Source organism: Astatotilapia calliptera, chromosome 23 (genome assembly GCF_900246225.1).
Source record: "Astatotilapia calliptera chromosome 23, fAstCal1.2, whole genome shotgun sequence".
In the NCBI taxonomy this organism is placed as follows: Eukaryota; Metazoa; Chordata; class Actinopteri; order Cichliformes; family Cichlidae; genus Astatotilapia; species Astatotilapia calliptera.
The window spans coordinates 17,168,958-17,183,926 of NC_039323.1; positions in this window are offsets into that span (position 1 = coordinate 17,168,958).

Genomic DNA, 14,969 nt, shown 5'->3' on the forward strand with positions numbered 1-14,969 from the left:
TCACACATATCAAGTTTATTTACCACACACTCTGGCCAGCTTTTTTTTTTATCTCTCTTCTCTCGTCTCCTGCCTCACTAAGAAGGGAAAAGACCGTCATCAGTCCAAATGCCACACGCTGTGTTCTCACCTGCCTCCGCGGCACCGCCCTGTTCAGCTCACTGCACCACTCCTCCCCTGCAGCTGAGCCAGGAACCACACCTCCACCACAACCAGTATGTTGTGTTTCTTTGAAGCTCAGTTCACAACCAGCTCCTCTGTATTTTCAACAAGTCTGAGCTTTTTAAAATGAATCCAAATGTTTGATTTCTCTTAATGTGATTTTTCCAACCTTTTACTGCTTTTACTGTTCCACTCATTTTTGGAAACTGTGATGGAAGCAGGACAGGAAGGAAGCTCTCAACAGAAGCAGATTTTCATATTAAGAGCACATTTTAATGTTTTTTGCTTTAATTTGTTGTCAAATCCTGAGAACAGACAGGCTGTTTGGATGCTCCATGACTGAATAAGTGGACATCCACGATTACTCAGTGTATAAATCATTAAAGACATTCAGCATCTCTCATGTTTCTGTTGTACTATAAAAATAGCTCCTTTAAAAACTGATCCAGTCAAAGAAGCATTAACTTCCATACTGATCAGATCAATATGTACAGTTCTGATATCACCAAGTCTTCAGATGTTTTATCACCCTCTGCTGGTGAGAAGATGAACTACAGGATGTCAGTTTTGGGGTTTTTTAAAAATTTGTTTTCTGTGATCCTTATCTGTTTTGGATCCATTTTGCCATGGAAGTGGACTCCAACTTGGTCACAGTGTGTCCATAATCATGCTCCAAGTAAAACCACAAGATTAACCTTATAGTGTTGAAACAACAACAATTAAAAGTTTGAGTAATAGTGAACCAGTTCCATTGTTTGTGGGCTCCTCGAGCTGAATCCGGCAGGTTATTTGGTGGACATTTAAACAAGCACGCATCTATAAGTTGAACGTCTCCAAAATCCTTTAAACAATTGAACTTTATAGGACAATTAGACTTATCCCTCTATGAAAACTCTCCAGCTGCTATAAAATGTTCAGATGAGTCTGAACAGGTGGTTTGTGCAGGCTCAGACTGTCTCTATGCCAGAAACAGTCTGAGCTGGAAACAAATCCGGTGGTTGTTTATTAATAGGATGCACAGGCCTCAGATTAACACTCTCAGCCCACAAATCCTCCGCTATGAAAGAAATACACAGGCCACCATCTGCAAATAAATAAATGGTCCACATTTTTTAAAAAAAATTACAGATAAAATTATGTTAAAACTAAAAGAGAGTAATACAATAATAATATAATGTGGTCCTTACGAAGGAAAACACTCTGTCTTTCAGATTACTGAAAGTGGCTGAACTCAGCAGTACAGTGGGGTTATAATTAAATTCAAACATGAATTCAATGGCAGATTAAAACGCTGTGTTTAGAGTAGTAAACACCAGAAAGCGGGATAGTCATGTGGTTTATGTAGACATCAAGGACATCTGGAATATGTGAGCATAGGGAGACAGAGCTGTGTTTTTTAGTCATTACTAGTTAATAAATGTATTGATCTGCAATAGTTTTTACCTCAGTGCATGTAGCATAATCTTTTGTGTAAATATAAGTAAAATATTCAAGGAACAGTGTTGTCAATTCTTCTTCCTTAAGTTGTCAAACAATAATATGACAATAATTCAGACCAAAAGTCATCTTAAACTAGACAGGTAAATGTATCGAGACATTAAACTGATTTTTATGTTTTTATTAGCCTTCTTAAATCAATTAATTGATGTTATATAAAGTCTGTCATTGGTTCCTATCAGTGTGTGTAATAAAGAAACAGGATTAGTTTTGTTAACACAGCTAAATAAAGCATAAAAAGTATTTAGTATAGTTCCCCATTTAATCTTGGGTGATTATATATTCAAAGATGGTGTCTAATTTTAAATTGACCCTATGTTTTTAGTCTCACTTTGAGTCCTCTGCCATCAGCTGAGCTGTGATGTAACACAGATGTTAACTGTCAGCATGGCACAAAGACTCAAAACTGTTAATGAAACTTATCAGCTATGCTTGAATATTTATTTATAGCCATGTTTTACATAAGTAGAAGCTTTATCTTTAATTTTTGTGCCGTTATAATCCTACATCCTATAACACAGCAGGTCATATATATCACTGGATAAATACGTTTACGCAGAGCAGACAACTTCATAATGTTCATAATATTTCACTCAGTCCAGTAAAACATATATTTTCTTCTGATTTCATAATGTCACATGAAATAAGAAATATAAAGTAATTTATATTGTTGTTCCTGGTTAAGATTATGTTTTCTTTTAGCATGTCAAAATTCTACTGATGGGTGAATAACTCTATAATCTATTTAGAGAATCAGAATCTCATTCTGATTTCTCTGTGTTGATAACATATAGTTCTTTAAAAACTTTCCATTTAAAAGTGCATCTCATACTTTTGTGCTGCTATACCTTCATGGCTAGAGTCTGCTGCTAACTTCCTGGAAGTATTGCCAGGCTATGTCATCCCCCATCTCTATAAAAAAAAAAAGAAAGAAAAAGAAATGTCCATTGGCGTGAATGGGGTGGCTGTAGCTCAGGTGGCAGAGCAGGTCAGCCACTAACCAGAAGGTCGGTGGTTCTACACTGAAAAAAATGCAATAGGCTGGTTGTCTGTGAAGGTTCTCAGTCATCCAGGTCATTGTAGTCAAAGGAGATTGGAAAGAAAAGCGTCTGGACTTCTTTAAGTTACTTGAAGACGTTTCACCTCTCATCCGAGAAGCTTCTTCAGTTCTAAGGTCAAATGGTGGAGAGTCCCAGATATAAACCTAGTGGGAGTATCCCCCCACAGATGGACAAAAGGACCCCCTGATGATCCTCTAATCGCCTGAGCCAAGGTGTGAAACTGGGTGTGGGTCCCAATCAGCCAGAGTTTCGGGTGAGTTCATTATGAAACCTGGCCCCACCTTATCATGCGAATTCCTGAGATCAGATGGCCCAGGATGTGAGTGGGCGTTAAGGCGTCTGGGAAGGGATCTCAAAACTGGATTATAGATGGCAGAGAGTTGGTGTCGTAAACCACCGCCTCTGTTCAAAGATGGTCGCTCACAGTGGACATAGATGGCTCCTTTCACTCCTCTTAAAGAAGCCAGTGCAGCCAGTACAGTGCAGCGAGGAATGCCCAGACCTCTACATTGGAGAGACCAAACAGACACTTCACAAGCGCATGGCACAACATAGAAGAGCCACCTCCACAGGACAAGACTCAGCTGTCCATCTGCATCTTAATGATAAAGGACACTCTTTCGAGGATGCCAATGTTCACATTTTGGACAGAGAGGACAGATGGTTTGAAAGAGGAGTGAAAGAAGCCATCTATGTCCACTGTGAGCGACCATCTTTGAACAGAGGCGGTGGTTTACGACACCAACTCTCTGCCAACCAGTGAAATAGGTATAACGTGCCCACGAAATACTCATTTGTGGCCACGAAATAGGTATAATGTGCCCACAAAATACTTATTTGTGGCCACGAAACACTTGATGATATATATATATATCATCCCAGGGCACATTCACTAGAACCTGCGTCAGCCATAGTACGGAGTCCTTGCTGTTGGTGATGTCCTTAAGGTGAGTGTATTATATTTTATATTTATTTCATATTGTTATCCCGCAATTCGGCAGTTATTTATTCAGACCTATCTTTGTTACTATGTTCTAAATGGTATCTGCTGACGTTTCAAATGTTGTATCCTCATGTTGTTACTACACGTTGTTTTGTTGTGCTAATATGTAGCCGTAAACTCATTTTTAACTGTAGGACGTGCGGCGGCCCCGCAGCACACTTTCAAAGTAGAGCAAGGCTGAAGGCTACTAATAAACGAGGTATGTTCAACATAAAACCTTAGTTCTCTGTGTCACGAAGTTGTCTCTCTTTTACCCTGGCCACATCACCATACTAGCTGGTGCAACTAATCTGGTCTGGACAATAATAACAGTTTTAGATAGAAAGCATCTTAAAATTGCCTCTTTTTTTCGCTGAACATCTCCTTTGAAAGTAGCATCATGTGAGTCACACTTGTTAAGGTAATGCATGCTAAATGAGCCGTAGCTTTCAACGCATCACCGGATGAAGTCTTGCCGTTACAGTAGCTCACTGCGGGTATCACATTGCCAAGGGAACTAATAAAGCATACAGTGATCGGAATGATTTTGTATTGATGCAGGTTGTCATTGCTCATACTGAACTACTTAAACTCCAAGTAGACAATCGCTCCATTCCTCATTACCATAGATAATATCTAAGTAATAAAACAATCATTATCAAATTCTGATTTGCCATATATAAAGTGATTTTATAGGTAGGCTATCATGTAAAAATCTGCTACATAAAATTTATAACTGAGTGTAAAAATACTAATTTCATTTTCATGTGGTTTAGAGGTCAGCTATGGATACTCGGCTGGGAGAATTTTTAACAGAGCGTAAAGTTGAAGAAGATGTGATCAAGAAACTTGAAGATGAGAATGTAAGCCACTGAAGCTGTTGGTGTGTGCGTGCGTGTGTCTGCGTGTTTGTTTTTGAACGGAGAGCCGCAATCCACAATTTACTATCTGGCTAACAACTGACTCTTGGTGGCGCTGTCACTTGTTGTTCGCTCGCTCAGCGGTAGAGTATCACTTCCTGTTCCTGCTCAAACACAGTGGTGTTTCTGAGTAGCTTATTTGCTTAGCAATTTAATTAACAACTTTTAAATACATTCTTCTTTCATAGTATAATCTTCACGTGCTTCATCCGAAGCACACGTTCTCTGTACTCACTACCTAATTTATAGCCAAAGTATTCACTCACTGTCTCTGTACTGTTTCGCTAGCTTAGCCTAGCTCGTAGCCGACTCATTAGCACCATGGCTACTTCACCTGTCCCTCCTGCACTTTCTTGCTCATTGTGTCAGATGTTTAGTTACTCCTCGGCCTCCTTTAGCAATAATGATATCTGTAACAAATGTAGCATATTTGCAGCTCTGGAGGCCAGGATTACTGAATTGGAGACTCGGCTTCGCACCCTTCATTCACCCATAGCTAGCCAGGCCCCTGTAGCTGGTGCAGCCGAAGACAGCGTAGGCCCCGCTAGCTGTTCCCCGGCTGATCCCAAGCAGCTGGGGAAAGAGGGCGGCTGGGTGACGGTGAGGAGGAAGCATAGTCCTAAACAGAAGCCCCAGGTACACCACCAACCCGTTCATGTGTCTAACCGTTTTTCCCCACTCGGCGACACACCCGCCGGGGGTCAAACTCTGTTAATTGGTGATTCTGTTCTCAGACATGTGAAGCCAGAGACACCGGCAACCATAGTCAATTGTCTTCCAGGAGCCAGAGCAGGCGACAATGAAGGAAATTTAAAACTGCTGACTAAGGGTAAACGTAAATTCAGTAAAATCATAATTCACGTCGGCAGTAATGACACCCGGTTACGCCAATCGGAGGTCACTAAAATCAATATTGAATCGGTGTGCAACTTTGCCAAAACAATGTCGGACTCTGTAGTTTTCTCTGGTCCCCTCCCCAATCAGACCAGGAGTGACATGTTTAGCCACATGTTCTCCTTAAATTGCTGGCTGTCTGAGTGGTGTCCCAGAAACGATGTGGGCTTCATAGATAATTGGCAAACCTTCTGGAGGAAACCTGGTCTTGTTAGGAGAGACGGCATCCATCCCACTTTGGATGGAGCAGCTCTCATTTCTAGAAATATGGACAAATTTATTAAACCCCCCAAAATATGACTATCCAGAGTTAGGACCAGGAAGCAGAGTTGCAGTCTTACACGCCTCTCTGCAGCTTCTCTCCTCCTGCTACCCCCCCAAAAACCCATCTCCATAGAGACTGTGTCAACTTCCAAAAAGACAAAAAACAAACTAAAAACCAGCAACAAACAACTTAAACATAAACAATTACAAAGAAAGAACAATACAGTATCCACATCTGAACCAAAGAGTAAAACAGTGAAATGTGGATTATTAAATATTAGGTGTCTCTCCTCCAAGTCTCTGTTAGTACATGACTTAATAATTGATCAACAAATCGATTTACTCTGCCTTACAGAAACCTGGTTGCAGCAGGATGATTATGTTAGTTTAAATGAATCAACACCCCCGAGTGATTCTAACTACCAGAAATCTCGAAGCACAGGCCGAGGGGGTGGTGTGGCAGCAATTTTTCACACCAGCCTATTAATTAATGAAAGACCAAGACAGACTTTTAATTCATTTGAAAGCCTGATGCTTAACATTGTCCACCCCAGCTGTAAAACTCAGAAACCAGTCTTACTTGTTATCATCTATCGTCCACCTGGGCCTTACACAGAGTTTCTGTCTGATTTCTCAGACTTTATATCTAATTTAGTTCTGAGCTCAGATAAAATAATTATTGTGGGTGATTTTAACATCCATGTAGATGCTAAAAATGACAGCCTCAACATGGCATTTAATCTGTTATTAGACTCAATTGGTTTCTCTCAAAATGTAAAAGAACCCACCCACCACTCTAATCACACTCTAGATCTTGTTTTAACATATGGCATAGAAACTGAACATTTAACAGTGTTTCCTGAAAACCCTCTCCTGTCTGATCATTTCCTGATTACATTTACATTTACAATAATTGATTACACAGCGGTGGAGAGTAGACTTTATCAAAGTAGATGTCTTTCTGAAAGCGCTGTAACTAAGTTTAAGACTATAATCCACCCACTGTTATCATCTTCAATGCCCTGTACCAACACAGAGCAGAGCAGCTATCTGAACGCTACCCCAACAGAGGTCGATTATCTTGTTAATAATTTCACCTCCTCACTACGTACGACTCTGGATACTGTAGCTCCAGTGAAAACTAAGGTCTCTAATCAGAAGTACCTGACTCCGTGGTATAATTCTGAAACACGTACCCTAAAGCAGATGACTCGTAATCTGGAGAGGAAATGGCGTGTCACAAATCTAGAGGATCATCATTTAGCCTGGAGAAATAGTTTGCTGCTTTATAAGAAAGCCCTCCGCAAAGCCAGAAGAGAGATAATCCCATACAGCTTATGACAAAATTTGATCCGAAGTGATTGATGGCCCTAATCACGACCTTTTGACCCCCCGCCCCTCCCCTCCGTGGGAAACCCCCGCGTGACGAATCGTATCCGGAGAAAGGGGGGTGGGAAACCCCCCGCGTGACGAATCGTATCCGGAGAAAGGGGGGCGGACCCCGGAAGCGCGCCATCTGTTGCTAACCGTATCGAATTGCACCCCGAGAAAGGGGGGCGAACCCCCGGAAGCGCGTCATCTGTTGTTGGGGGAAAAAAAAAGTTTTTAGAGGGAAAACCTCCGGAACCGCGTCATCTGTTGTTGGGAAAAAAAGTTTTTAGAGGGAGGGGGAAACCTCCGGAAGCGCGCCATCTGTTGGAGGGGAATAAAAAAGCAGAGAGAGGAGTCCGTCACAATTTCTAAGGCACAGACACAAGATGGATTTCCTTCTGCAGCCCCGCAGCGGTCCTGTGTCCGATGAGATCTGCTCTCCCAAAGAAGAAGGTTTTGAATATGACATATTCAAATACAGCATATTTACTATGGAAGGCATCGATCCGGACCTTATGACCCTACCGGAAATACTCCGGAAGTGTCTAGTCATTTTCAGACCTGTTGCGTCATGTTCCCTAAGCACAGCGGTGATGCAGCAGCTGATTCTGTGATGTATAGAGAGACAGAGCGGATGTAATTTTACTTTCTTAAGCTGCACCGGCGTTTGTAATGGAAATAAAGAGTGACTTCCTGTAGAGATTTCAATAGTAATTTTATTTTCCTATAATACAGACGCTGTAAAAAAACCTTTAAGATACACCATAGCTTGTGATGAAAAGAAGAACTTTCTATCCGCTTGTAACCTACAGGCTGCCTATGTGTAAAAACGGATAACTGTCCCTTAGTGAATACTACTTTTCCTTTTGAGAGACTGAAAAACAAACCAGCGACAGGCGATCTTGTTTCACACACACACACACACACACACACACACACACACACACACACACACACACACACACACACACACACACACACCCCGCGGGACCAAGGAGGAGTTTTTTTTCTTCAATACTTTAACAATAAGTTTTCTCAATAGATAGAAAATGATGACGCTGAGGAGTCAACATCCGATATTATCATTGCTTGTAACCCGGTAAATAATTTCGTACATCTCCCCATAAAACAAGTCTTAGTGGAAAAAAGCTCATATTCGAATAAGTTTATTCCCCTCTGTGGGAAAGAGTTTTTTTCTCAGAGTCAACCATGAGGCGAGTTTTGTCAACAGTAAGAACAAGGTCAGACAACTGTTGCCCATTTGGTAAAACAAATACCCGTCTCAAAGTCATATTTTACCGTTGCAGAATGTGGAAAACAGACGGCGTTCGCAAGAAGGCAATCAAAAAAAAAAAACAAAAAAACAACCCTCTCTAACTATTGGTATTGTCAAGAGAAAGATGCGAAAAACAGATGCTTCGCTAGACTAGGATAAAATGAGAGAAGAAACGGGAGGGGAGTCGATATCTACTCAGCCCCTACTGTGACAGTTCTACCAATCGCGAGGAAGAATCCGTGAATATTATGTCAGCATTCCGTTCAAACAACGCCGCCGATCACACACACACACACACACACACACACACACACACACACACACACACACACACACACACACACACACACACACACACACACACACTGCGGGTCAAGGAGGAGTGAGACGGCAGAATAGTTTTTTTCTTCATTACTTTTACAATGGGATTTCTCAATAGATAGAAAATGATGACGCTGAGGAGTCAACATCCGATATTATCGTTGCTTGTAACCCGGTAAATAATTTCGTACATCTCCCCATAAAACAAGTCTTAGCGGGGAAAAAAGCTCATATTCGAATAAGTTTATTCCCCTCTGTGGGAAAGAGTTTTTTTTTCTCAGAGTCAAGTTTTGTCAACAACTGTTGCCCATAAAGTAAAACAAATATCCGCCTCTAAGTCGTATTTTACCGTTGCAGAATGTGGAAAACAGACAGCCCTCACAGGAGGCACCATAGTTAAAATATTTAAATTTCAACTAAATTTGTAGTAATGATCGGATTTCCTCACTTATCTACACCACACTCCTTGTCCTTGATTTCTTATCGTTCCTCTGTCCCTTAATAGAAACCACATATATAGAAACTATCCTCCCTTTCAGTTGTCTTTTGCACTTCCATATCGCAAAGCAGTTACTGTAGGTTATTTTCTGCTTATGCATTAATGTAATTAATTAACTTATTTATCCTTAAGTAAGGTAATGACTTGAGTTCTAATGCTTTTTGTCTCTTGAGTTAGCTGTCAATGTGGGATTTTTTTTCCCCTTTTGTCCAGTTAAAGCTGCCTTTCATTCTTCAACACAGCTTAAACTCTAATAGGTAAGCTTTCTTGTAATTTCTTAGTTCTGCAGGCTTCTTGAAAGACATCCGAGACTCTTCTTTGGATGCTGGCTGCCTTTTGTTTTGTTTTCTGTCAAGATGATCCCACACCGCTTCGATCATCTTGAGGTTCGAACCCTGGAGAGATCAATCCATGACTGATGCGTTGTTTCATCCAGGCATACTTTGACTACATTGGCAGTATGTTTGCGATCATTGTCGTACTGAAAAATGAAGTTGAAGCCAATCAGACACTACGTGGTATTACATGGTCGATCAAAATCTGGTGGAACTTTTCTACATTCATAATTTGATTAATTTGGATAAGAGCTCCAACAACACTGGCTGAAATCCAGCCTCAAAGCACGGTAGAGTATCCACGCTGTGTTAAAGACGGCTATAGACATTCACTGTTGTATCTCTCTTCGGACCTCTTCCATGCATATTTCAAATTTGGATTCATTACTCCATAAGACATATTACAGCTGATTTCTTTTTCCAGTCAATTTCTTGTGTAATTTGGCACACCTCAGCCTTATTTTTCTCTGTTCTCCTTCCTTAAGAATGGCTTATTAACAGCCACCCTTCCAACTCAGATAACTTTTGATGAGGTTTCATGAAATGTTTACAGCACTTGAGTTACTCGCCACGGCCATCCTAAATGCTAAAAACACTAAACTTTAATTCTAAATTACGTAATTAACGTTAACCAGAAAAAACAAGCCAAAGTCGAAATGTTGCTGAGCTGACCTGTGGTATGCTAGGTCTTCTAAAGCACGTATAATGTAAACAGAACTGGTCTTTGCACAGAAGCCTGTGGAGCTTCATAATTAACCTCAGTGTGTGAAGAGGACTCTCCATTTAATAATAGCTGTAATAAAATGTTATGGCCGACGGTGTTAAACGCTGCACTTGGGTCTAGCAGGGAAGATTTCAACTTTTCAATACGAATGAAGGCTGCAAACTGATTAGATTAATGTCTGATGATCTTTTCTGTGCTTCTTCAAGTTTGTAACACCAAACATATTAAAGGATGATGTAAGGCTCACAGGAAGAGTTTAATTAGACACATTTACTATTTTCTTTATACTCTTTCTTTCTTGACATGTTTAATATGATTACTATCAGAGGAGAAAATGAACCTTGTGTAGTCTAAAAACTTTTTTATTTAATCAAACTGTAATGTTGTTGAACTCTGACGAACGTGTCTTTTAATCTTGTCAACAAATCCTTAATCATCTAAATCTGCCATTTATCATCTTGTAAAATGTTCCCTCTGCTTCTGTTGCACATCTCCCCCCGACACTCTCTGCTTCACCAGCCCTGTGCAGGTGGTCCAACCCCTGCCTGCCTCCTTAAACTGGGGTGTTTAAATCTCTTTACCTCTGTTGTGAACTTCACACAAAGTTTGTGGTAACAAAATCAAACTGACGAGGATCTCGTTTGAAAAACACACACACACTCACGAGACAAAATAAAAACAGACTGCTCAAAGCAAAAGCAGAGCCCTCACAGCTGGTAGTACAAACACAGTGACAACATGCGTATTAGATACCCTCAGTGCCAAAAGCATAAATATGAAAAAATGTGATCACCAAGAATATCCTAAAAATGGCATTGAGGTGGGTGTTACAGTAAAGAAAAAAAAAAGTAGCCAAATTTTCATCGGAAAATGTTGAATTTTAGTAAAAACAATGCTCTGTAGTTTGATACTGTCGTTACAGACAAAGCAGATGTTTAAAGCCTTTGGACGCACATTTGAAACGCACTCATTCTCCTTATCAGCTGGAAACATTAAAGCCGTAAAATGACTTTTTCAAACGGATAAAAACTATTGAACAGCAGCAATGATGAGCCTGTTCCAAAATTTGAATGTACATGTGTTGAAGGTGCGGGTCTTGTTGAATTATTAAACATACTTTCTTTAATTTTTCGTGCCACAAAACAACAACTTTTAATTTTCTTCTGCTTGAGTCTCGGCCTCGGGTAGCTCTACTTATCATTGCTCAGTCAGTTGTCTGTTTGTGCTACTTTTTTTCAAGGAGCAGTGGATTATTGGTAAGGGTGACTTTATGTGTTTAGCTACTTAAGTGGAAGTACTGTGGAAAGTTTTACCTTACATACATAGATCTACCAGTACAGCTTCTGAGGTAACTGTTTACAAAATGTTATAATCTATTCAAAGGTTCTTTGCAATTTTACATTGATAAACATTATCCTTAACACATTTGGCCCACATAAAGTACTATGGCCATCACACTGTCATTTAGAATTGTTTAAATAACTCGTGTCTTAAGTCCTTCCATCAAACAGAAAATTAAAAAAAAAAAAAAACATGGTTCACTTTTACATCACAAAATGTTAGAAATATAAGCCGTTCATAACAACCTGAAAGGTTGGGAGTTTAAAATGCAAACCGATGGAAGCAGAAGTAGAAGACTATAATGTCTCAGAGCACACGGTGTCTATTAATGTGTAGACATGTATAAATAAGAGCTTAATAAAGATGCTTAATTTCTTAAGAAATAAACAGGTGTTAGTCACTTTTGATCTTTATCAAAAGTGGATGTTGCATCTGTGGCTAAACCACTGTACCCAAAAAAACTTTAAAAATCTACTGTGTGTGAGGCTGTGTAAGTAAAGCTTGCCCTTCACACCTGCGTGTAATAAACCATTTGTTGGGGGTTGTGGATTTGGCACCTCAGCATTGTGAAAGTGGGGAAACATGTTTCTGGCTGTGCATAAGATTTCTGCTTACAACTTAGAATCTCAGTTCTAAATGAAATTCAGATGTTTTTTTAAGTATGGCTAATGTATTATTTGACTTCTAAGGCACACACACACACACACACACACACACACACACACACACACACACACACACACACACACACACACAAGAACAACACAGAGAAGAAGAAGAGGGGGTCGTTTTACTACGCATCATAAAAACGCAATCATTCATCTTCCAACTGTATCTTTCTGTTCTGGCTTTAGAGTCATAGGTTGTTTACTGAGCCGTACTTTGGGAGTCATACTGTTGTGATACTGAGGAGAAAGGGGTCAGGTTTGATAGACTAAACCCTTACACACATAACTTGAAAAACCTAAAGAGTGTGTGAGACTGCTAGCTGTGTTGTTCAGCATTAAACTCATCTACAAATGTGTTAGTAAAGAGCGACTTGTACTTCTGTCCCATTAAGCAACGGTTTAACAAATTTCACTGCAAACTATAAAAGGAATCTGGATTTATATAGAACATAGTAGTGATGGATTAAGTGCAGGAAACACTAGTATAAGGTGTCTATTGAACAAATCTCCTTCAGCGTTCAAAATGACCAAAGTGAGGCCTACAGGCGTTTCTCTCGATTGGTTGTGTTCAGGGAAAAAGCAGCTAAATACACTGAGATTGCTCCCCATTGTTAGTGAGTTAACTCTGGATATCTGTAGGTTTTGTCAAACTTGGAGTGAACAAAAGCAGAAAAACAGTAAAAGATGCAGACGGTGGAAGTCTGGTTTATTTCATGAACACAATGAAACATTTTACAGTCCACAGAGCAAAGTAGCATACATGATAAATAGATACACATAACATGAGAAGTAAAACTCGTCGTCTTACCACATGTTATATTCTGTAAACTTAAAATAACCACAGAAATTAGAGTTTAGTGTTTTAAAGTCATTATTAAAAACATGAGTCAACATTACTGAAGTGACGCTTTAACGATGCGTCTTATCACCGTGTTTATGATGATAAAACATGTTCTCTCGTTAGTAGATGTCTGCGCTGTCACTTGTCATGAAAATGTCCAGAGCCAGGGTTCCTCTTCAATTACCATTGATCATTAATAGGGTCACAAAAGATTTGTCACATTATCCCCATAAACAAAATGCTTTTATAGAAATCATTGTGATACAAATATTTAGATTCTTGATTCACAATGTGCACGAACTCAAATCTTTAGAGGTTCATATTTATAAAGTATCGCAAATAATACATTTATACCATTGTATGAGCTACTTCTTGTAAAAACTGATTGAAAAAAGCTCCTGTCGTGACCTTCCTTCTGTGAGGACACACACACACACACACAGAGAGAGAGAGAGAGAGGGGGAAGATCATTAGGATTGGAGGCGTTTTTGGATTTTCACTTATTGTTGGCTTTACAGTCACATAAAATTCATTCCAATTTTTTTGCCTTTGCTTCAATTAAGGTGTTTCTTTAAATCTACAGCAGCTTCCTTTTCAAAAAGTTTACTGACATAGTAAGGAAGTAGCTAGGGAACTCAGTAAGTATGAGCAACAACAGCTTAGGGACTGTTTCTACAATAAAGAGGAATTCATCATCATCTGCAGTTCATCAAAAAAAAAAAAAAAAAGTGCCATTAAAAACAATTCAGCAGATCCTCAAAGTATGGATACAATCTGTTTTCAGCTGTAGAGGTACGCTTCATGTACTTATCAACATGCAGTTTAGAGGCTTGCATTAGAGTGCTTTGGTACTTGGGCCTCTTTTATTTAGCACGGTTATACCATTGTGTATTTAGCTATATAAATATGCTCAAGAGTCTATTGTATGTTTGTCATGCAATTAAAAATTCAAAAATATAATTTTTAAATCAGTAACTTTGCAAATTTAGCGCGGACCCTCACCCCTCCCTCCGGCTCCCACGGCCCCGCTGTCACCGTAAGACTCATACTCTTCCCCCACGTATGCTGCTATTTCCCCGCGCCCCAATAATTCTTGTCCTTTTTCTGTTGCAGCCTCCCACAGTCCCGTTTTCGGCGTTCCTGCGCGACTCATCTCCCGGTCCCTTGGTTTCTCGAGTTTCACGCGTGTTTCCTTCTACCCTCCCGGGACACCTTCAGTTAAAATAAAGTTTATTTTCTCGTACTCCTGTGTGTGTTGGCTCTGCTTCTGGGTCCAGCTTGTGCGCTGAACTTCGGTTCATGACACTAATAGTTTTAAATAGAGCACCACAAACAACAGGTATTCCTTTAGAAATAAACTTTTCTTGTGTTACTTCTAAAAACTACAGATTCTTAACTCTGCAACAGTTAGACAGAGTTGGTTACAGTTAGGCCCCAACAGTCAGCAAAACAAGTCATAAAACAATAAAAGAGGCTCCCTTTATCAAGAGCATCCCAGCACTGTAGTTCCATTACAATCAGTTTCCTTTATTTTATCTTATCATGTCAGAGGCCAACTGAAACCAAGTCCACCTATATAAAAACACCCCACTCAGACACACAGTAGTTTCCTCAGCACTTCACAACTGTCGCAAGGTATAGCGTTTTAACTTTTTATTTTTTCGGATCCCAGACACAGTGGTGTGAGGTAGTTAGCACACAGTTTGGACGTGTAGAAACATTGTTTGTTTGGAACACATCAGCAGAGAGGTAGAGTTCATAGCTGTTCATAAGAGTTTAATTTAATCAAACCTCATTTTACGGATCTAAACTG